At 48.0% G+C, this 24,621-nt stretch overlaps 1 protein-coding gene across 3 annotated transcripts in view; it reads left to right on the top strand.

Moving 5' to 3' along the window:
* dst (dystonin) overlaps positions 1-24,621 on the top strand; it is a 614,201-nt gene that overhangs the window by 183,661 nt on the left and 405,919 nt on the right. The window contains exon 1 of one of the 3 annotated variants that reach the window (XM_080191942.1): positions 11,559-11,669. The exons of the other annotated variants lie outside the window; for them this stretch is intronic. The gene's annotated coding sequence lies outside the window, so the exon portion shown is untranslated. Of the gene's footprint in view, positions 1-11,558; positions 11,670-24,621 lie in introns of those variants that run through there. 3 annotated transcript variants of the gene reach the window in all.

The following is a 24,621-nucleotide window of genomic DNA, read 5'->3' as shown; positions in this document are numbered from 1 at the left end:
ACCCTGTGTACTTTATTGTGGTCCCGGGCAGAGCAGGAGCCATACCAAGCAGCAATACAACCAGAAAGAATGCTTTCTATGGAGCATCTATAAAACTTGATGAGAATTGTAACGGACATGCCAAATTTCCTTAATTTACTGAGAAGGTAAAGGCATTGGTGGGCTTTCTTAACTGTAGTATCAGCGTGGGGGGACCAGGACAGGCTGTTGGTGATTTGGACACCAGAATACCTGAAGCTCTCGACATTTTTACTTTGTCCCCGTTGATGTAGAAAAGGGCATGTCCTCCTCTACGCTTCCTGAAGTCCTTTGTTTTGTTGACGTTGAGGGAGAGATTATTGTTGCCGCACCAGTTTGCCAAATTCTCTATCTCGTTCTTGTGCTCCATCTCATCGCTGTTTGAGATCCGACCCGCTACAGTTCGACCTCCCGCATGTTTGAGATCATGGGGCTGGGAAAGCTGCTGCTTTGTGAGAAAAGTAGATATTGGCAACTGACTAAACATTAATAAAAGCCCAGAATGAATAAACCATGCATGGGGTAGTCACACTTGGCTGAAACTGTACGTTTCGGACTGGATCTCCTCAAAATCTTTGTTCATATTTTATGAATTCAGCATTGATTTGCATTTCCTCCTCATTCTTCCTGCCCTTAAACCTTGACCTCTCCATTCCCAAGCACTGCTAGTAACCACCCAATTCTTCCAACTCATGGCTACTGGGGTCGTTGGCCCAATGCAGGGATTGCCCTGCAGACTGAGGAAGAGCATTCTCTGTCAGAGTGTTTGTCACATCGCTTCAATCATGGGCATGAAGAAGGGAATTATGGGAATTAAGGGATTATGGGACGAACTGCTGTTCAGTAGCTCAGAGTTGAATGTCAATCATTGTTTAAGTTCGTGTCACGGGTAAGGTTACATTAACACTGCAATTAAATCACTGTGAAAATCCCCTAGTGGCCACACTCCAGCACCTGTTTGGATCCGCTGAGGGAGAATTTAGCATGGTCAATGCACCCAACCCGCACATCTTTGGATTGTGGGAGGAAACCCATGCAGACTCAGGGAGAATGTGCAAACTCTGGACAGACAGTGACCCAAGCTGGGAATCGAACCTGGGTCCCTGGCAGTGCGAGGCAGCAGTGCCACTGTGACAGTGTGTTGCCACTGGCACCCTTAATTCACTCTGATAGTGAATCGTGAAGGAATTTATGCTAAGCTAGCCACCGCGGGAGATGAACAAATTGAAATGGAATAGTGAGAGGGTTTGATATCAAGTGATCTCTGGCCATACATGGGATAAGCATTGTAAGAAGTCTCTCAGCACCAAGTTAAAGTCCAACAGGTTTATTTTGTAGTGCAAGCCACGAGCTTTCCGAGCGCTGCCCCTTCATCAGGTGAGTGGGCGTTCTGTTTGCAAACAGGGCATTTAAAGACACAAAGTCAATTTACAAAATAAGGGCTGGAATGCGCATCTTGATTGAGATCTCATCTCATTGAGACGCATCTCATGCGCATCTCATTGAGACGTATAAGATGATGAATGGGATGGATAGGATAGAGGTGGAGAGACTCTTCCCGCTCAAAAAAGACAGTAGGACTAGGGGGCACAGCCTCAAGATAAAAGGGGGGCGGTTTAGAACGGAGTTGAGGAGGAACTTCTTCACTCAAAGGGTGGTGAATCTCTGGAATTCTCTGCCCGTTGAAGTGGTGGAGGCTGCCTCGCTAAATATTTTTAAGACGCGGGTTGATGGGTTTTTGATAAGAGAGGGGATTAAGGGTTATGGGGAGAAAGCGGGAAAGTGGAACTGAGCAGCGACAGATCAGCCATGATCTTATTGAATAGCGGGGCAGGCTCGAAGGGCTAGATGGCCTACTCCTGCTCCTATTTCTTATGTTCTTATGTTCTTATCTTGACTGGTAATCAAGTCTTAAAGGTACAGACAATGTGAATTAAGCACAGGTTAAAGAGATGTGTATTGTCTCCAGACAGGACAGTTAGTGAGATTTTGCAAGCCCAGCAAAGTCGTGGTGGCTACAGATAGTGTGACTTGAAGCCATTCTCGTGTGCGGAACTTGGCTATCAGTCTGTGCTCAGTGATGATGTGTTGGTGTTGTCGTTGTCTGTGTCGTGAAGGCTGCCTTGGAGAACGCTTACCCGAAGATCAGAGGCTGAATGCCTGTGACCGCTGAAGTGTTCCCCCAACAGGAAGAGAACACTCCTGCCTGGTGATTGTCGAGCGCTGTTCGTTCATCCGTTGTCGTAGCGTCTGCATGGTCTCCCCAATGTACCATGCCTCAGGGCGTCCCCTCCTGCAGCATATCAGTACATGGGATCACAATGAGGCCCCAGCCACTTAGAACTGAGATGAGGAGAAGTTACTTCACTCAAATTATGAATCCTTGGATCTCCAGGCAGTGAATGCTTCATCTTTGAGTATATTCAAGATTCAGATGAGTAGATTGTTTGGATTCTAAGGGAATTAAGGGGCGTCAGGATAGTGCAGGAAGTAGAACTATGGTTGAAATTCACCCATGATCTTATTCAGTGACAGGGCAGGCTGAGTGGCATGCTGCAGCTCCATTTCACCTCATTTCAAACATTTTGTAGTGTAGTTTGTGTGGTTAATCTTTTGCTTCCACCAACTTGTCTCGAGATCCAAAAGTTATGAGTCCAACTGCAGAGACTTGAGCACAAAATCTAGGCTGAGAAAGAGAGTACAGTGCCGATGGAGTCCAGCGTTCTCAGTGGTACCATTCTTCAGATGAGACATTAAACCAACACTCTGTCCACCTTGTAAAGCTAATGTAAAAGTTTCCACGGTGTGACTGTTTCAAAGGGCAGGGCTATTCCCCCCAGTATCATGGCCAATACTTCTCTCTCAACCAAAGCATTTGATTGTAATGATGGGATCTTACTGTGTGTTGCAGAGGAATAGCCAAACTTTTAAAAGAAAAACACTTGGCTTTCAGTCACTTTCGGAAATTTGGAAGGTGTAACATAAACCAAGTCTTTCTGGTCCTGGTTTAGTTTCAACCTTGACACATTTATCAGATATTTAAATTGTCCGTGAAGAGAGAACACAGTAAACGCTGCTGGTTGAAGGAAAAACACAGCCACAAGGTTAGCCTTGTGTAAGGCTTCACTGAGATGGCAGCGTTCCTGCCTCAGAGCTCCAGGGACCCGGGTTCGATTCCCAGCTTGGGTCACTGTCTGTCTGTGTGGAGTTTGCACATTCTTCCCAAGTCTGTGTGGGTTTCCTCCTGGTGCTCCTGTTTCTTCCCACAGTCCAAAGATGTGGGGGTTAGGTTGATTGGCCGTGCTAAAATTGCCCCTTGGCGTTCCGGGGTTTGTAGGTTAAAGGGATTAGCAGGGTAAATACATGGAGTTAGGGGGGAAAGGGTCTGGATGGGATTGTTGTCGGTGCAGACTCGATGGATGTGGAAGGATGTGGAGGCTTTGGAGAGGGTGCAGAGGAGGTTTACCAGGATGTTGCCTGGTATGGAGGGGAGGTCCTGTGAGGAGAGACTGAGGGATTTGGGGTTGTTTTCGCTAGAAAGAAGGAGGCTAAGAGGGGATCTTATTGAAACATATAAGATGATTAGAGGTTTAGATAGGGTGGATAGTGATAGCCTTTTTCCTCGGATGGAGAAAGCTAGCACGAGGGGGCATGGCTTTAAATTAAGGGGGGGTAGTTATAGGACAGATGTCAGGGGTAGGTTCTGCGCTGTAATGTTCTATGTTCTGCACCGTAGGGATTCTACGAGACTCCAAATTGTAATTTGAGCATTGGAACAAGGAATCTCAGCTTTAGACTGATATTTGAGGTACAGCTATCCCTGGTTTAGCACTGATACGTTGTTTCTGAACAGGAACAGCCTGCTTGAACAGAAACATGCTCAGTGGAAACCATTTTCCCAAAAGAAAGCTTGTAATGAGGGTAAATTACATTCCAGTCCCATAACCTATTGGTTGCTTTGAATCTAACTGGCCCAAATAATGCTCTGAACACATGTAAACTTTTAACAACTTAATTCCTGTTTTCCACTTCCCTCTCCTGACCCTCTCCACTTAACTCCGCCAAGCTGCTACTGAGAGGGCTCAGATGGCATGCGGGTGGGGTGGGGGGTGGTGTCGTGAGCAGGAGGATTGGGGGGGGGGGGGCGAGGTGGCAGTGAGTGGGAGGGTTGGGGTTGCGGTGAGCGGGAAAGGGCTAGCGTGGGTGCGGTGGATGGGGGGGAGGACCTTGTTGGGGGGGTGGTGGTGCGGTGAGTGGAGAAGGACTTTGGGGGAGTGCAGTGAGTGGGAAATGGCTTGCGGGGGGGTGGGGTGAGGTGAGTGGGAAAGGGTTGGGGGTGCAGTGAGCGGGAGAAGACTGGGGTTTGGGGGTGCGGTGAGCGGGAGAAGACTGGGGTTGGGGGTGCGGTGAGCGGGAGAAGACTGGGGTTTGGGGGTGCGGTGAGTGGGAGAAGACTGGGGTTTGGGGGTGCGGTGAGTGGGAGAAGACTGGGGTTTGGGGGTGCGGTGAGCGGGAAAGGGCTGGGGTTGGGGGTGCGGGGTGAACGGGGAGGGAAGTGACTCACCGGGTGAAGTTGGGAATGAAACAGCACTTCAGTTTTTGAGAGATAAGAAGCCACCTTGGGAATGTACTTTAAACAGGGCTAGCTGCACGGAATGGCTCACTTCAACTGGAGCCTCGAGGCTGGTTAAAGTTCTGCCTGAACTTCTGCGCTGCCTGCAAAATCTGACATGAAACACCATGACTGGGGCCTGAAATCTTATCTTTGTTGCCTGTGGAAAATGTACGTCACTCAAGGAAACCTGTTGGGAAATTTGAATAATCGCTAGATCAGAGTTTAACTAATTATTCTCGCAATTTGAAAGATTACATGAAATTGCTTCAGATGGAACTGATATTAGTCTGTTAAGCTGCAGTAATGTAATTTGTTTTTAAATAAACACTGGTAAAGTATGGGAAGATTCTCTCTGCTCACTGACTGCAACAAGGCTGTTTTAGAAGTAGTGCAGGACATACACAGGTCAGCCTCTCCATGCTGGTTGAATGGAGATATTTGTCCAACATCATCAGGAAAGGCTGTATGAAGCAAACTTGTATACACAACATTTTGTGTTTTTAAGGTTTGATCTTAGCCCTTGCTGCATACCTCTGTCCTGAAGGTACTCAAGACTGAGCTGGAGTGCACAGTGATAGTGGTTAGTACTGCTGCCTCTCAGTGCCAGGGACCTGGGTTTGATTCACGGCTTAAGTCACTGTCGTTGTAGAGTCTGCACGTTCTCCCCGTGTCTCCGTGGGGGTTTCCTCTGGGTGCTCCAGTTTCCTGCCACAGCCCGAAAGACGAGCTGGTTGGGTGCATTGGCCATGCTAAATTCTCCCCTCAGTGTACCCAAACAGGCACCGGGAGTGTGGCGACTGCGGGATTTTCACAGTAACTTCATTGCAGTGTTAATGTCAGCCTACTTGTGACACTGATAAATAAATTGAAGGAGGGCGGATTGAATGTTGACAACAGTAAGAATATTGCGGATGCTGGAATCTGAAACTGAAACTGCTGGAAAATCTCAGCAGGTCTGACAGCATCCACAGGGAGAAGATAGAGCCAACGCTTTGTCGGAGGATTGGATGTTGGCTGGGCTGAGAAAGGGGGTGTTGAATAAACAGAAACCTGCAGAATTAATTTCATAAAACATCAGGTTGTTGAAAATCTAATTGAAAACTGAGACCTTGCGGTCTGCGAGCATGAGTTCTGGAAAGTAAATGACCTGTAAAGTGACATTGATTCACTCTCCTGTGTCACCAGTGTGGCTCAAGTGGAGAATGCAAATTGTTTGAGTTAGAATTGAGAGTTTGCCGGGCAGCGAGGGGTTAACTTATTGGCGGATGAAACTACTGCCACTTGTGATGGACGCGGGAGAGCTGGAAGCCCCTTAGCTGGAACGTCACTCAAAGGAATCACGAAGGGAGAGTTTTTTTCAGGACGGCGGTGTGTGATGTTGGCTGGCATTAGTAGGTTCAGGGAGTCGCTCCTACACACGACTGTGCTGGTAGGGTGTTCTTTAAATTAATTTGTGGAACATGGATGTCACTGGCTGACCAGCATTTATTGCCCATACCTAGTTGCCCGAGGGCAGTTGAGAGCCAACCACATTGATGTGGCTCTGGAGTGACCAGGCCAGGTAAGGACGGCAGATTTCCTTCCCTAAAGGATATTAGCGATGGGTTTTTCCAACAATGGTTTCATGGTCGTCAGTAGATTCTTAATTCCAGGTGTTTTATAATTGAACTCAAATTCAATTAAAAACATTGAATTTTTATGTCCAGGTGGCACAGTGGTTAGCACTGCAGCCTCACAGTGCCAGGGACCCAGGTTCAAATCCCAGCTTGGGTCACCATCTGTGCAGAGTTCTCCCTGTTTCTGCATGGGTTTCCTCCAGGAACTCCATCGTCCTCCCATAGTCCAAAGATAGGCAGGTTAGCTTGATTAGCCATGCTAAATTGGCCCTAGTGTGGGGGGGGGATCAGCAGGGTGATATGTTGGGTTATGGGGATAAGGCCTGGGTGGGATTGTCGTCAGTTGCAGGCTCGATGGCCGCCTTCTGCACCGTAGGGATTCGATGAAATCCCACCGTCAACCGTGGCAGGATTCAAACCCGGGTCCCCAGAACCTTAGCTGAGTTTCTGGATGAATAATCTAGTGATGATAACACCACTAGGCCGTCGCCACCTTGCACTGAATTGGTGCATCCATGCAAGAAATTCCTGTTAGGAAAATGGAAAAATACAACGAGCAGGTGCCCGCTTGAGAGACAAACTATTGTTTTTAACAATTTGTTCAGGGGATGTGGTCATGGCTGACTGGGCCAGCATTTATTGCCCATCCTGAACTGATTGGCTTGCTGGGTAATTAAAAGGCCTCCATATTGCTGGGGGCCTGGCATCACCAGTAGGCCAGACCAGGTAAGGACGGCAGATTTCCTTCCCTAAAGGGCTCTACAACATGCACTGTAGCACTGCGAATTTATGAGACATTCAATAAATGTCACCGCTGTTCGAGAATGTGCTAGTGGAAGCATTTCATTTCCCACAGTCTGAGTAAAAATTCTCAGCTTCAGTCATGTCGCCTCTTGCAGATTTGTGGGTTTTAAGCTCGTATTTAGGGTTGTCAATCCTTCAGAGTTGCCTCCTGGAATTAAAGGCTACTCTCTCTGACACAGCCACAATCAGCTTAGATAAATTATAAGGGAATTATAGGACCCCTGCAGTGCACAAGGAGACCATTCGGCCCATCGTGTCTGCACCAAATATCTGACAGACCCCCCAACACTCTCTTTGCAGTCCTGCACATTTATGCCCCCCCACCCAAACCCACAGATCCTGGGGGGGTGGTCTTTCAGGACCCACAGATCCTGGGACACCAAGGGACAATGACCCATGACTGATCCGTCTAACCTAAATTTTAAGAAGAGGCAAAAAGAAGAGAAAGCTGGAACATCTCAGCAGGCCTGACAGCATCTGTCGAGGGAGAATAGAGCCAACGTTTCGAGTCAGAGCTCCAGCATCTGCAGTATTTTGCCTTTACTTCAAAAAGATGCCTTTTCAAAAAAAAATTTATGTTGGGTTATACAGGCCCAACCCATCCATACCGACCAGGTTTCATAGAATCATAGAATCCTGCAGTGCAGAAGGAGGCCATTCGGCCCACCGAGTCTGCACCGATCACAATCCCACCCAAGCCCTATCCCCATAACCCCATGCATTTACTGTAACTAGTCCCTCTGACACTAAGGGCCAATTTAGCATGGCCAATCCACCTAACCCACGTCTTCAGACTGCGGGAGGAAACCAGAACACCTGGAGGAAACCCACGCAGACACGGGGAGAACGTGCAAACTCCCAAACCGGGCATCGAACCTGGGTCCCTGGCGCTGTGAGGCAGCAGTGCTAATCACTGTGCCCCAGTTTCCTAAACTGAACTCGTCCCAATTGCCTACGTTTGGCCCATATCCCACTAAACCTCTCCCATCCACGTGCCTGTCGCAATGTCTTTTAAATGTTGCAGTTGCACCCGCCTTCAGTGCCAAGGTGTGTGGCTAGACCCTTGGGGAGAATGCTGGGGTGATGACAGCAGATCAACAGCAGCCCATGGAAGTAATTTGGAGTCAGACCCTCCGACATCATTAGCAGACAGTGGGCTGAGCTTTGGGAGATGGGAAGGCTGCCAAAATGGAGCTGGGGGGGGCGGGGGGAGGGGGGGGGGGCGTGATGGGGAGGTGATGGGTGTGAGGGTTTCTTCCCGCTGCCATGCTATTTTACCAGCACTGTGAAAGTCCATCTGCCACAATCCCCCTTGGAACAGTTTCACTTCTTAGTTACGCTAACATTGGAGATGGAAAATTGAGTCTGATTGACAGGACAGGGCTTGAAGGTCACATGGTGAACTCCTCGGGCCTGGGCCTAGACCCAGCCAAGGGCCTGCAGCATCAGTTGTTGAGGGCTTGGCTCACTGGGCCTACAGCAGCTGCTGGACTGGACACCACACTCTTTGGTTTGGAGCCCAACTACACTGTCAGGATTTTAAGATCCCGCTCGTCCCTATATCCTCATCCTCATTTTCTCCCTCATTGCTAGATTTTCCAGCAGCAGCAGGAAAGTGCTTCAGGTCAGCGTGCTTGTGAAAGGCGCTGAATGAATGCAAGTCGTCTTTTTTAATTCTTCAGAGATGGTCTCAATAGTGGGCAGCAGTGGTTAGCGCCGCTGCCTCTCAGCTCCAGGACCTGGGTTCGATTCCGGCCTCGGGTCACTGTCTGCGTGGAGACTCAAATGGACATTTTCTCTGTGTCTGTGTGAGTTTCCTCTCGGTGCTCTGGTTTCTTCCCACAGTCTGAAAGACGTGCTGGTTAGCTGCATTGGCCGCGCTAAATTCCCCCGCTCAGTGTGGGCGCCGGAGCGTGGCGACCAGGGGATTTTCACGGTAACTTCATTGCAGTGTTAATGTAAGCCAACTCGTGACGCTAATAAGTGAACTTTACCTGCATTTGGAGGAGAGGCAGAAAGGAAAGCACAGAAACATTTCGATTTTGTGTAAAGATATTTCTGTTTTGCAAAATACAATTCTGTTGTGTTTGGCACAAGTGTGCCGTAGAGTAGTGAGGTGGCTCCATGAGGGGGTTTGGAAGGTTAGTGCACTGGGAGTGCCTCTCTGTGTGCTGAAGGTCAGTATGGTTGGCTGATAGGGTGAGTCGCCGTGGTAAAGTGACTCAGTATGAGGTGGAGCGGGTCAGGGTGGCATGTTGTGATATGGGGAGGGGCACTGGGTGATATGGATGTTGGGGGGGGGGCGGGGGGGCGGGGAGTGTATTATGCCCCTTACCTTTATGGGGTTGGCTGTGCGCAGCTGACAGCGGGGATGTCAGCCAGTTCCAGGAGCTGATTTGTGAGCTGTCAGAATGGGAATCTGCACCATCTGCTTTCTTGCGTGCGTTCCCAGGGCCCGGGCTGTCCCCGGGGCCAATCTGTGGCTTTTTATGGCGTTTCTCCAGGAATCTCCCGGCACGCCTAATTCTCAGCACAGCCAATTGGGAAGGGAAGTTAGTTTTTACGCAACAAATCGGCGAACAGAGATTGTGAATCTGTTACCACGCAGGAGGGAGAATATCCTGAGCCAAAAAAAACTTCTCCCTCCACATCCCTTCCCCTTTAAGTGATACACATGAGGAACCAGACCAAGCAGTAAAGTCCAATTGCTTCCTGATCACCAGCAAGTGTCAACACATCTGAAAAGGAACTGATAGATGACATGATGATGATGATTCGGACTCTGGAATTTTAATCTCTTGTTTAGAGAGTTTTAAGGAGGATTTCCTTTTCAAAATCGCAACTTAATCAGTTTTACTGAAGCCCTGTTTGTATCTTGGCATCTGTTTTTATCTGCACCTTTGCCTTAGCAAAGGTGACAGCTCCCCACCCCCCCCCCCCCCCCCCCCCCAACTCTGTCACCCCCACCTGTCTTTCATTAGCACTGTGCTGTTTGCTGTGGGTATGTACATAGCTTAATGATTTCAAAGGGTTGGTGCAGATTCCTTCAGCATTACCGAGGCTCCCTCCTTTGCTTGGTGTTGCAGTTTTTGAGCGGAGCAAGTTGTGACTGATCTGGGGAGCTTCGCGTTCGTTATCTTGCGGCGTGAAAAGTCGCGACTAAATTTCAGCAAGGTCGCTTATACTGTACGCAGAGTGAATGAGCTCAGCTCACAGCACTCTCTCTCTCTCTCTCTCTCTCTCTCTTTGCACTGCTGTAACCATGGTTGGATGTGGAGCGATCAGACACGGGCCCTTTTCTGGGCTTAGTGCCATCGTTGACTGCACGAGCATTTCACAGATGCAAAATGGCTGCACACCGAGGGAGTGAGAGAAAAGCAGCCAGCAAGAGAGAGAGAGGGTGAAGGAGAGGGAGAGGTGGCGAAGGAGGAAGTGAGCTGGAGAGGGTGAAGGAGTGTGAGAGAGAGAGAGAGCGACAGCCAGTCAGAGTACGTGTGTGTGTGTGAGAGAGAGAGAGAGGGAGTGTCAGGGAGACAGACGAGCAAACAAGAGGGAGAGGAAAGAGAGAGTGAGTGAGCAACCTCCCGGTTATGGATAAGTCCGCTGCCCGGGATTTTGACTTGATAAAAAAAGATTGACGACGGGCCAGTTCTGCTGCACCAGATCAGCGTTTGCCTTGTGTAAGAAGAATGGGAAACACTTGTGGATGTGTGAGAGCGCAGAAGGAAGAATGTGCGGTGGATCCTGCCAAGGCCCCTCTGGGTCGCTCTCCCTATCCCCGCAGCAAACTTTATCTGAAGAGGAGGAAGAGAAGGAACGAAGGCCGGCCGCCTCCACAGGAGGCTGTCAAGCCGAGGGACGCTGACGGCTCCCGAGGGGCAGCAGCCAGGGTTCCGGCACCGGGGGAAGCCCCGGTGAGAGATTCCGGTGAGGGAGCGGCACCGCACGCGCCGGGTAACGGTGAGCGTTGCAGCGATGGCACCAAAGGAGGGAACTGCGCCGGTCCTCGCGGTGAGGGGATTTGTTTGACCGGCTCCCTGTCCGGCAGCCTCGGTGGCGCCGGAGAGTCCTCCTCCCCCTCCCTGTCGTGCGGCTGTGCCCCCGACCAGTCCGAGGGGGACGTGGAATCGGAGGGAGGGAGCGGGGAGCGCGCGGCCGACGGCAGCGAGCTCTCCCGGGCGAAGAAGGCGAGGAAGAAGAGAAGGAGGCCGCGGCTGGGCGGAGTCCAGGATGACCCGTTGGACCGGCGCCGTCCGGATTCGGAGGCCGAGAAGGCGGTCAGCCTGAGCGCCATCGCGCGGTCCGAGCCGGGCTCAAAGACCGAGAGCCGGTTTGACGAAGCGCCAACCAGGAGCCTGGGCGACCTGCTCGATTGGCGGCTCTATGGCGGTGACCGCTCCTCCGCGGGTCAGCTTGGACTGTCGCATCGTAAACCACCACCGAACGCCCTCGGACCTCACACAAAGCGGCAGCACGGAGCTACTGACTGCAGTGACTCATCTCCCACAGCACCGGGAAGGAGCCTGCTACCTCTGTCTGGAAAAACGTCCGGGGAAGAGGCGACGAGCAGACATAAACATTCCGCTGCTAACACACACACATCACTGTTCAATGAGGTAATGAGTTGCTGATTTTTTTTTTCTTCTTTTTTCCCCCCCCCCAACTCCACTTTCCTTCCACAAAGAAAGGTCTTTGATTTAAATGATCAGGGAAATCACATTTTTCAGATATACCTGTTGAGTGTTGGGCTCTAAAGCAGCGTTTATACGTACAGAAACTAACGTCACTCCAATTTTTTACCATCCCTGTGCATTAAGTTCGATATATGCATTGTGGTGTCGCGATCTGCATCATTTTATGGTACACTGGTATGGTTTCACTAAGATTTAAGTTCGTCTATTAGTCTCACAAGTAGGCTCAGATTAACACCGCAATGAAGCCACTGTGAAAATCCCCCTCGTCACCACACTCTGGCACCTGTTTGAGTACACTGAGGGAGAATTTAATGTGGACCAATGCACCAAACCAGCACATCTTTCGGACTGTGGGAGGAAACCGGATCACCTGGAAGAAATCCGCGTGGAATCATAGAATCCATAGAACAGGATCTCTACAGTGCAGAAGGGAGGACATTCGGCCCATTGAGTCTGCACCGAGGACAATCCCAAGCCAGACCCTATCCCATGACCCCACACACTTACCCAGTTAATCCTTCGAACCTACACATCCTGGAACACTAAGAGCCAGTTTAGCATGGCCAATCAACCTAACCCACACATCTTTGGACTAGACATGGGGAGAACCTGCAGACTCCCCACAGACAGTGACCCAAGCCAGGAATTGAACCCAGGTCCCTGGCACTGTGAGGCAGCGGTGCTAGCCACTGTGCCACCATGTTAAATGTATCTCTGTGATTCAGCTCCGTTACCCCTTTGGGTTAGTGAGTCCATATGTGCTCAGTAAAGAGTTCCCTGTTGGATTTCTTGGTGATGATCTTGTATTGGTAGCCCCCAGTTTTGCTCTTCCCCATAAATGGAAACTGATTTTTATCCCAGTTAGGTCACGATCCCAGCGTCAGTCTCAATTCCTGGACAGGAACATGGGTTGGAATCTTCCCAGAGGCGACCAATTACAAAGCTGCCACTGGGACTCTTGTCTAATTAAGGATGGGGGGGACGGATCAGAAAAGCAGGAGACCCAATAAGGGGACCTAAAGTAACATTGAGCTGGCAGCCCCATTTGGAGACCAGTAGGGGAATCATAAAGAACACCTCAAACCAGGGGCCACTCCCTGCAGCATTTGTTTAAAAAAAAAAATCAGTTCTGGCCATGTTGTCATTGTGGAGGGACAAACCTTCCCAAAAATGGTTGTGGCCGAGGTTGTGGAACCCACGTTCTGTTGCACCATTGCTGTTCTTGTGGGTGAGATGAAGTCTTCAAGGCCACGATTGGTTAACTGCGTGCCTCTGGCCTCAGTGTGTCAAAGGGAGGGGTTGTCCTGTACCTTTTCAGGAAGATTCAGGCAGCGTCATCCTTATTCCTAAATCGTTGGGCGGATGACCTCAACCATAGAGAAGGTCACTTGGAGCTGGGATTATGCAGGGGACCTGAACGGGTGTACTGTTTTCCAGCTTTGCTCAACAGGCCCCAGGTAACTTCGCCCACTCTCTAAAACTGCTCTATTGAAACCTTCCATAATTTTTGGGGCTTCTATTAGGTTATTCCTCACCCCTCACACCCCAGCCTTCTGTGTGCAAGAGAAAAGAGGCTCCACCTGTTCAGATAAAAGCAAATTACTGCGGATGCTGGAATCTGAAACTGAAAGAGAAAACGCTGGAAAATCTCAGCGGGTCCGGCAGCATCTGAAAGGGGAGAAAAGAGCTCTGACACCTGGACTCGAAACGTCAGCTCTTTTCTCTCCTTAAGGATGCTGTGAGACCTGCAGAGATTTTCCAGCATTTTCTTTTTTGACTCCATCTGTTCAGACTGCCCAGATAGACATAGCCTCGCCGCTCTGCCATTCTTCTGCTCAATTATTGGTAACGATGTGGAGATGTTGGCGTTGGACCCGGGTAAACACAGTAAGAAGTCTCACAACACCAGGTTAAAGTCCAACCAGTTTATTTGACAGTAAACCCACAAGCTTTTGGAAACGGTGTTCCTTCGTCAGATCCTGCAACACCTCTATATCCTTGTGGTGACCAGAGCTTTGCACAACACTCAACTCTGGACTAATGACTCACTATTTCTCAATGTTAACCCTCTGAAGATAAACCCCAGAGCCTGGTTTTCTTTTGTTATCACCTTATTGTGCTGTGTCACGACATTTCGTGACTTGTGTATTTGTACTTTGCTCTTCCACATTATTAAGCTTCTTACTTTCCAAGTAGCATGTGATCTCCTTATTTTTCTTAAAATGTAATACCTCACACTTGTCTATCTTTGAAGTTTCAGTTGAACAAATTTGAAAATGTTGGAAAAACCCCTTGTAAATAATGCATCGCAGAGAGAAGGTTTTCACTATCACGGATCCATCCACTGTAGGTTTAAAACCTTTGGTCCACATGCACTTTGTTTTCTTTGCACCACTTCGACTTCCTGTTGTTGTTTTTATGCCACGGTTTGCCACCCTGTTAGCAGAAGAAGCAGGTCACTGCATCAACATTCAGTGAGATCATGACTGACCCTCACCCTCAACTTGGCTTTGCCACCCCATCCCCGCGTTCCTTCAGATTCTCTCCCCACATTCAAAACGAAAAATGGCTTTGTAAACTCATTGGGAAGGTTTTCCAGTCCCGCCCACCACGGGAATCGTAGCGAGGTGAGGATGGGATGCGGTCCATGCAAAAATCTGTTGACCTCGGGCAGGATTTTCCAGTTTTGGGGTGAGCGCGGCAGGAATGCCCGACCATCATGTGCAGTCAGACCATTGGGTGCCACAATTCCCTCAACGTTCACTGAATCTGGGCAGCGTGGTGGTTCGCACTGCTGCCTCACAGTGCCAGGTACCTGGATTCAATTCTGGCCTCAGGTTACTGGCTGTATGGAGTTGGCACGTTCTCCCCGCGGTCTGCATGCGTTTCGTCCGGGTGCTCCGGTTTCCTCCCACGCTCCAAAGATGTGCAAATTAGGTGCATTGGTTCTCCTTATCATCAGGGGGATTACCAGGGTAAATACCTGGGGTTACGGTGATAGGGCCTGGGTGGGATTATTCTTGGTGCAGACTCAATGGGCCAAGTGCTGGAACATGGGTTGCGATCTTCCTGGAGGAGGCAGCCAGTTACTACTTCTGCACTGTAGGGATTCTAGTCATCTCTTTTTGCTGTTCTGCAAATAACCCATTGTCCTAAATAAGGCTTTAACCAATATCAATATTTCACACCAGCAGTTATGCTTCTGAACTAATTATCTACTGTGTTCTTCATTTGAAAACATTGCTTTAAAGTTTCAGCCTCCCCCAGAAGCCTGCCTTTAGATTTTGCGTTCCTGCTCCGTGCTATGAAGCAACGTGAGTCAAATTGGGATTGGAGTGTGAGGATGTGCAGTGTCCCAAATTTCACAGGGTGGATCGGCACTGTTGAGTCTGCTGGAGTGAGGATCTTTCTCTTTCTAACTTCTCGTGCTTTCACTGAAGTTTCACAAAGCATTGGAAGAAAAACCCAAGGGCAAAGTTTATTGGAAAGCAACGTGTAGCTCTTTAACTAAAAAAAGAGTGTGTGGGCTTGACAGGAAGGGGAAATAATTATTCCGAATAGGCTCCTGTTTTAGCCTTTTGTGTTCCATGAAGTTCAGAGAGGGTAGAGACTCGAGCAAAGGGAGAGGGATTAGAAGTGTCTTTATTCATGTAATCTTACTTCTGATTTCAGAGCAAGAAATTACCTTTCAAGGGAAGGTAATTAACTCATCCCCTGTTTCAGTGACAACTGGATAATGTTGTTGCTGATGATATGCAAACGGACACAGTTTCTTTCCTCATTGTGATTGAAGAGTGGCATGAGGGGCGGCAGTAGCCTAGTGGTATTATCGCTAGAGTAATAATCCAGAAACTCGGCTAATGTTCTGGGGACCCAGGTTCGAATCCCTCAGATGGTAGAATTTGAATTCAATAAAAAAAAATCTGGAGTTAAGATTCTACTGGTGACCATGAAACCATTGTCGACTATCAGAAAATCCCATCTGATTCACCAATGTCCTTTAGGGAAGGATATCTGCCATCTGGCCTACCTGTGACTTCAGAGCTATTGCAATGTGGTTGACTCCCAACTGCCCTCCAAGGGCAATTGGGGATGGGTAATAAATGCTGGCCAGCCAGCGAAGCCTGTATCCCACTAATGAATTTAAAAAAAAGACTGCTGGCTCAGTGGTTAGCACTGCTGCCTCAACTCCAGGCACCCGAGTTCAATTCTGGCCTCTGGTCACTGTCTGTGTGGAGTTTGCACATTCTCCCCATGTCTGTGTGGGTTTCCTCCGGGTGCTCTGGTTTGTTCCCATAGTCCAAAGATGTGTAGGTTAGATCGATTGGCTGTGGCAAATTGCCCCTTAGTGCCCCAAGATGTGTAGGTTCAGTGGATTAGACATGGTAAACGTGTGGGATTATAGGGATAGGACAGGTTTGATAGTCTGGGTAAGATACATTGTCAGAGAATTGGTCTAGTGTCGATGGGCTGAATGGCCTCTTCTGCATAGTAAGGATTCTATGATTTCTTTTGAACGTGAGGCAAATTTTGAGGGAATCGGATAATAAGAGAAGGTGGCGGGGAGGATGGGAGACAACAGGGGTAGGGTGACCACTCTTCAAGGGATCTGTCCCCCATGTCAATAGATCCCTGGATAGTGTGAGGGTTGACAGTCCCATGGGTAATTACGAGTGGAATTATTTCTCAGTCCAAACACCCACCTGGCACTCAGGAAAGAAAAGAGAAATTGACAGAGAGGAACAGGAATATGAGCAATGAGAAGCATCAGAGAGATAATGCTTCTCAACACAGGTTTAAGGTGCTGGGGAGTAGGTACAGAGGAGATGTCAGGGGTACGTTTTTCACTCAGGGTGGTGGGTGAGTGGAATCGTCTGCCATCGGTGGTGGTAGAGGCAAATTAGTTAGGGTCTTTTAAGAGATTTCTGTACGAGTACATGGGACTTAATAGGATCGAGGGTTATAGGTAAGCCAAGTTGCTAGAGATAAGATCAACACAACTTGTGGGCCGAAGGGCCTGTTTGTGCTGTAGTTTTTCAATGATTCTATGATTCTAGATGGTCTTGGATAGAAAGAACTGACCTGCATTTGCATAGTGGGCAGCTCCAGGGGCCCAGGTTCAATTCCCGGCTTGAGTGACTGTACGTGCAGAGCCTGCACGTTCTCCCCATGTCTGCTGGTTTCCTCCGGGTGCTCCGGTTTCCTCCCACAGTCTGAAAGACCCGCTGGTTAGGGCACATTGGCTGCGCTAAATTCTCCCTCAGTGTACCCGAACAGGCTCTGGAGTGTGGCGACTAGGGGATTTTCGCAGCAACTTCATTGCAGTGTTAATGTCAGCCGACTTGTGACACAAATAAATAAAACTTCAAAACTTTATACAGACCCTTTCGTGACTATGAGGCTCACCCCAATCAGCCACTTGAAGGGGTGTCACTGTAGTAAGGTAGGAAACGTGGGAGTCAGTTTGGTCACAGCAAGCTCCCACAGATGGTGATGTGATAATGATGAGATGATCTGATTATAGTGATGTTGGATAGGAGGAGTGAGGGAGAGTGTGCAGTGCCAAGGTTGACCTATGAATCTTATGAATGAGAATAGAGATTTTTTTTTGTCAATGCAAGTTGCACAAATACAAGTGGATGAAGGGAACTTTACCATTGATGAAGTGAACTTTTTTTATTCTTATTTGTTAAACCAGATTATATAATAGTCAGATGCAGACTGTTATATCCATACCTGGTCAACAGAGGGCAGGAACGTCCATCCTATGTTAAGATGTCAGTGCGAATGTAACTGATATGTTTTATACAATGTAATGAGACTTCAAACCTTGTAAAGGAAATATTACTTGCCTCCTCCTCCTCAATAGTCTACATGACTTTTGTAACAGTTTTATCTCCTGTCTTCTATGAACTACAAGTTTCCCACTTCCGCATACACTTAGCTTTCATGGTAAGTAATCTTAGATATGGAACATATCTTTGTTAATGTCATTTCTGCTCAGATTTTTTTTTGTCTTGCTTTCTGTTCCTCCCTCAATCTCCCTCTCTTGCTCTTTTTCACAGAAGCAATGAAACTAGAAGCAGGATTAGGCCATTCAGCCCTTCAAACCTGCTACACCATTTAGTATAATCATGGCTGATTCTCTCAATGCCATGTTCCTGTTTTCTCTTGTTGATGCCATTAAAATCCACAAAATTGCCCATCTTGTTCTTGGACACATTCAGCGACTTGCCCTCCGCAGCTTTCTGTACTGTGTGCAGTTTTGGGCGCCGCACCTGCGCAAAGATATTTTGGCCTTGGAGGGAGTGCAGAGGAGGTTTACTAGGCTGACACCGGAGTTGAGGGGGTTGAGCTATGAGGAGAGGCTGAATAAACTGGGCTTGTACTCGTTAGAGTTTAGAAGAATGAGGGGAGATCTCATTGAGACGTATAAGATGATGAATGGGATGGATAGGATAGAGGTGGAGAGACTCTTCCCGCTCAAAAAAGACAGTAGGACTAGGGGGCACAGCCTCAAGATAAAAGGGGGGCGGTTTAGAACGGAGTTGAGGAGGAACTTCTTCACTCAAAGGGTGGTGAATCTCTGGAATTCTCTGCCCGTTGAGGTGGTGGAGGCTGCCTCGCTAAATATTTTTAAGACACGGGTTGATGGGTTTTTGATAAGAGAGGGGATTAAGGGTTAAGGGGAGAGGGCGGGAAAGTGGAACTGAGCAGCGACAGATCAGCCATGATCTTATTGAATGGCGGGGCAGGCTCGAAGGGCTAGATGGCCTACTCCTACTCCTGCTCCTATTTCTTATGTTCTTATGTTCTCATTACCCTTTGAGTGAAGACATCTTTCATCAGTTCAGCCCTAAATAGTGTACCCCATATCCCGAGACTGTGTGTCCCCCTGGTTCTAGATTCCCCAACCAGGGAAAACATTGTCTCTGCATCTAATCTGTCCAACTCTGTTAGAATTTATGGGCAGAATTTTATGGCTGCACTTGTCCCGAAACCACAAAATCCCACCCGAGATCAATGGATCTTCCCATTGTCTGCCCCTCACCCGCTCCAATTTCCAGTGGTAGGCGAGGTGGTAAAATTCCAGCACTACGTTTTAATCAGATTGCCTCTCATCCTTCTAAACTCGAGTAAATACAATCTCTCTTTTAAGGACAGTCCTGTCAACTCCAGTATCAGCCTAGTCAACCTCTGCTGTACTCGCTGTATGGCAAGCAGATCCTTTCTTAGGCAAAGACGAAAACTGGATGTAATACAGCAGGTATGGTCTCAACACAGCTCTGCATAACTGCAATAAGGCATCCCTACTTCTGAACTCAAGTCCTCCTGCAATGAAGGCCAACATAGAATTTGCTTTCCTAATTGCTTGCTGCACCTGCCTCTTCATTTTCATTGACTCGTGTACAAGATCCCTTTGTACATTCACATATCCAAATTAATCACCATTTGAATAATATTCCTCCTTTCTGTTTTTCACACCAAAGTGGATAACGTTACATTTAGCCGCATTGTACTGTATCTGCCGTATATTTGCCTATGTGTCTAAATCACCATGGAGCCTCCTTGTATCTTTTTCATAACTCTGCCCAATTTTGCCTCAACAGCAAATTTGGAAATGTTACATTTAGTTCCCTCGTCCGGGTCATTTACGTATATTGTGAACGGCTGGCGCCCAAGCACTGATCCTACAGTATCCCACTGCTCGTCGCTGCCTGCCACTTGGAAAAGGACCCACTTATTCTGACTGTTTCTGTCTGTCAATCAATTCTCAATCCTTGCTGGTACATTACCCCTGATCCCAAGCACTTTAATTTTGCCCATTAACCTCTTCTGAGGGACCATATCAGAAGCCTTCTGAAAGTCCACATACACCACATCTATTGGTTCTCCCTTATCTATTCTATTAATTATATCTCGAGAAAACTCTTGGGCCTTTCTTAAGCATGAATTGCCCTTCATAAACCCATGCTGTCTTTGGCCCTGCGAATGCTTTCCTCCTCCTCTTCCTGCTTATTTCTTGACTTTGTCACAAGCCATTCTAGATCCTCACCTACATTGATTTTAGTCATGATGCTATTCCTAGCGCAGGTACACGGTCAACATCTTTTCCCAAAGGTAGGGGAGTCTATAACTTTAGAGGGCATGGATTTATGGTGAGAGGGGAGGGATACAAAGGATCCAGAAGGGCAATTTTTTCACACACAAAGGGTGGTGAGTGTCTGGAATGAGCTGCCAGAGGCAGTAATAGAGGCGGGTACAATTTTGTCTCTTAGAAAGAATTTAGATGTTACACGTGTCAGGTCGGTATAGAGGGATATGGGCCAAACGCGGGTCTAGCTTGGTGGTAAAAATTGGGCAGTATGGACAAGTTGGGCCGAAGGGCCTGTTTCCATGCTGTAAACCTCTACAACACTACTCTATCTAAGTGGGGCGGTCAATTCCAAGATGAGATGGGTTCGGTTCTGAGATCCATGTTGCTTCGAGTTGGTATAAAGCAGGATTTCTCAAGCCTCATTGATGGGTTAGGAGGTTGCGATGTTAGCTAATGGAAATGCTGAGAGAGTTTATGGTTTCCAAATCCCACCTGTCTCGTCACCCCAGCTAATCTCTGAAACCGTCTCTAATCCTCTGACAGCCAAGCATTTACTTGCCTGGTCTGTAAGCTCTGGAATTCCCTCCCTAAACCTTTTACTTCTCTCACTCTCCCTTTTAAGCTCCCTTAAAGCTGGATTAGAAAGATCAATTTTCAGTCGCCCGTTCCTTTCCACTCGATACGGTTCACTATCAGATTTTGCTTGATGCTACAGTCTGAAGAACTCTCCCTGGATGTTTTACTTCACTGCAGGTGCTATATAAATGCAAATATTTGTTGTTCAGGTACCTGGGGGTGGTGCCTTTTCTTCATTGTTTTAAAATTTTTCACCACCTTTGCCACGAATTAGAAGAGCAGGGAGAGAAATCGGAGAGTTTAAAGCGTATTTATTAATGTCCCAAATAGATTAACACTGCGATGAAGTTACTGTGAAAATCCTCTAGTCGCCACACTCCGGCGCCCGTTTGGGTACACTGAGGGAGAATTTAGCATGGTCAATGCACCTAAACCAGCTCGTCTTTCAGATTGTGGGAGGAAACTGGAGCACCCGGAGGAAACCCACGCAGACACGGGGAAGACATGCAGACTCTGCACAGACGGTGACCCAAGCCGGGAATTGAATCCGGGACCCTGGCGCTGAGAGGCAGCAGTGCTAACCACTGTGCCACCATGCTGCCCTTATTCCAAGATAACCTGAGTTTTAATGCGTAGTCCATGACATTCAACACTGACTGCTTTCAGTTTAGAGTTATCCAGGAGCTGAGGGTTACAACAAGACAACATGGCCATTAGTGGATTGGTTGCCCATTTTCATAGAACCAGGGAATCCCTACAGTGCAGAAGGAGGCCATTTGGCCCATCGAGTCTGCACCGACAACAACCCCACCCAGGCTCTATCCCCATAACCCCACATTTTTCTCCTGCTAATCCCTTGACGCTAAGGATTGTTGTCTGTCAATCAACCTAACCAGCACGTCTTTCAGACTGTGGAAGGAAACCAGAACACCAAGAGGAAACTCGCATAGACACGGGGAGAACGTGTAAACTCCCGCAGACACTGACCCTGAGACCAGAATTGAACCCAGGTCCCTGGCAGTGTGAGGTAACAGTGCTAACCACCATGCTGCGCCTTAACATGCTTTTCTGTTCAAGTGCCTCTTTCTTTTTTCACTGCAGCCCAATTTGATTCCTCTTAAGCCCAACATAACAATCTGACAGGATCCAGGGTGAGGTGTCTAAATGGATACAAAATTGGCTTCTGGGTGGATGTAGAGAGATGTTTTTCAAGCTGGAAGCCTGTGACGAGTGCTGTGCCTCAGGGATCAGTGCTGGGTCCACTGTTATTTGTCATTAATATAAATGACTTGGATGAGAATATAGGAGGCTTGGTTAGTAAGTTTGCAGATGACACCAAGATTGATGGCATAGTGGACAGTGAAGAAAGTTATCCCCAGTTGCAACGGGATCTTGGTCAATTGGGCCAGTGGGCTGACGAATGGCAGATGGAGTTTAATTTAGACAAATGCAAGGTGATGCATTTTGGTAGATTGAACCAGGGCAGGACTTTGCTCAGTTAATGGTAGGGCGCTGGGGAGAGTTACAGAATAAAGAGACCTAGGGGGAGATGTTCATAGCTCCTTGAAAGTGGAGTCACAGGTGGACAGAGTGGTGAAGAAGGCATTCAGCATGCTTGGTTTCATTGGTCAGGAATTGGGAATGCATTCCAAGGATGAATTGCAGCAACTTCTGTCAAGGAATTCGTGAAGTAAAGCGTCAGGTTAGCAACATGAAACAAGTATCAATGATGTGGTTACAAAATTAGACAAACAAATTCAACAGGTAACAGGGAAGTGGTGGATGGGATATTAAAGGAAGGGTAATGCTGAGTTAAAACTAGATTAGAATTGCAAATCGATGCACCATTCCAGCATTACGGGAACAGGAAAAAAGAATTTGGGTTTCTTAAAAATGTAAACATTAGGTGTGCAGGAAACGTGGTTCACAATCCACATATTTCTCGAGCCCTGAGGAGAACGTTATTCTGCCAGCCTGCATCTGAATTTGATCTCTGATCCTGCAAGCTGTTACAGAAATATGTTCAGCAGTTTTATTTTCCCCAGTTGCTCAATACTGAATTGTCATCCCCACAGCAGGAGGTTTGCTCAACCCATTCGCCTCCTGGAGTCCGCTATTTCTCTATGAAACTTCCCAGGGGCCAGCGTAAGAAGGGATCGTAAGTGACTGAAGGTTGTTCAGTTCCATCCCCCATTCAGCATTTTCTGCCCACCGTATTACACTCTCTGATGCCAATCGTCGTGTGACTGCCCTGGCCAGTGTATCATTCCAAATATGTCCATATGTTACAACCTGACAATCGGGCTCAATTGAACTGCGCCACCCGTAACATATGGTAAACAGAAAAGGTGGGTCTGACAGCACAGCTTGCAACCTTGAGGCATACCCAGTGCTCCTTGCAGAGGAGTACTTTTGAAGAGCAGTGCCAGGGACCTGCGTTCGATTCCCGGCTTCGGTCACTTGTCTCTCCACGTTATCCCCGTATCTGCGTGGGTTTCCTCCGGGTGCTCGGGTTTCCTCCCACAGTCCGAAAGGCGTGCTGGTTAGGTGCATTGTCCATGCTAAATGCTCCCTCAGTGTTACCTGAACAGGCGCCAGAGTGTGGCGACTAGGGGATTTTCACAGTAACTTCATTGCGGTGTTAATGCAAGCCCACTTGTGACATTTTTGCACAGCTAAGTCGCACATGCAGCAAAGTGATGATGGCGAGGTGACCTGTTTTGGTGATACTGGCTGAATAATTATTGGTTAAGGGAGGAAATAGTGGCCAGGACCATAAAGAAAATTTCCCTGCTCCTCTTTGACAGAGTGCAATGGGATTTTTTTATATCCACCTGAGAGGGCAGCTAGAACTCTTTTTCTGAATGTCAGCATCTCCAACAATGTAGCACTCCGCAAGTACTGTGCAAAAGCGTTAACCTAGATGCAGTATTATTCAGTTGTGCCCCTGTCAGAGCCAAAAAGATATTTGGACACGGCATTTGTAAATGATGGATCCTTTATTGCCGCCTTATTGATAAGGAGAGAACTGGAGAATTCCTAAGGCTTCTTGGGTCTGCTCTGCTCAGTTGTGTACAGTCAGCTTTTTTTTTATAGCACGCAACTTCTAGTAAAGGTAATTGTTTCTAGTCACGCACTACAGTAAATTATTTACAGATGAAACAATGAGGTCGGCCCAAGGCAATAGCTGTTTAATCGCATCCTGTTGGTAATGCCATAATCTTTACTGGTAGATGGATGGAATGTTTGTTCAGACAAGATCATTTAATCATGTCTTTATTACAGTTTTGGCAAAGACATTCAGCTGTGTCCTGTTGATGGATATAGTGAAACATCCCCCTTTGTCTGCGCTGACTATTTCATGTATGTGCAGAGACAGCCAGTCTATAGTGAGGGTGCTGCTAATTTTCCTGGCTCCCTGGCTGATCCTCCTGCTTAGCTCAGTTCTCCTCTCCTGTACCCCTTTCATCTTGAGAGTGGAGAGGGTGAATTTCTCTAATATTCCTTCGTAACCTGGCCCCATTCGACTTGGAGGGGAGGATTCTCTGGCCTCCCCACTGCGTGTTTCCCATGGCGGGAGGCAGCGTGTTGTTAGCTGACGGCGGGAGATTCTGATCCTACCACTGTCAATGGGATTTTCCATTGACTCCATCCTGTGCTGCCAGGAAAGGCAAAGTTGGGGGTGGGGTGTCCATCAGAAGATCCCACAAGCAGGAATAGGCAAAACATTCTGACCAGAATCATTCTTGTTAAATTTTTTGGTGGCCTTCCCTTGTTGCTAATTGGAAGAGCGAGAGTTTAAAGTTTATTAATGTCACAAGTAGGCTTACATTAACACTGCAATGAAGTTACTGTGAAACTCTCCTAATCGCCACACTCCGGCGCCTGTTCGGGTACACTGAGGGAGAAGTTAGCAGGGCCAATGCACCTAACCAGCACATCTTTCAGAGTGTGGGATGAAACTGGAGCACCTGGAGGAAACCCAGGCAGACACGGGGAGGATGTGGAGACTCTGCACAGACAGTGACCCAAGCTGGGAATCGAACCCGGGCCCCTGGCGCTGTGAGTCAGCAGTGTTCACCACTGTGCCACCCACATGTTGAGGTGACAGTGGAATTCAGAAAGTTCTACAATGAAGACTGATTATGTAGGTTAGACTTATATCCCCTTAGCTACAAAAGGTGAAGGGATGATCTAATT

Source organism: Carcharhinus amblyrhynchos, chromosome 7 (assembly GCF_965287045.1).
Source record: "Carcharhinus amblyrhynchos chromosome 7, sCarAmb.v2.hapA, whole genome shotgun sequence".
Taxonomy (NCBI): domain Eukaryota; kingdom Metazoa; phylum Chordata; class Chondrichthyes; order Carcharhiniformes; family Carcharhinidae; genus Carcharhinus; species Carcharhinus amblyrhynchos.
This window is presented reverse-complemented; position numbering and strand designations above follow the sequence as displayed.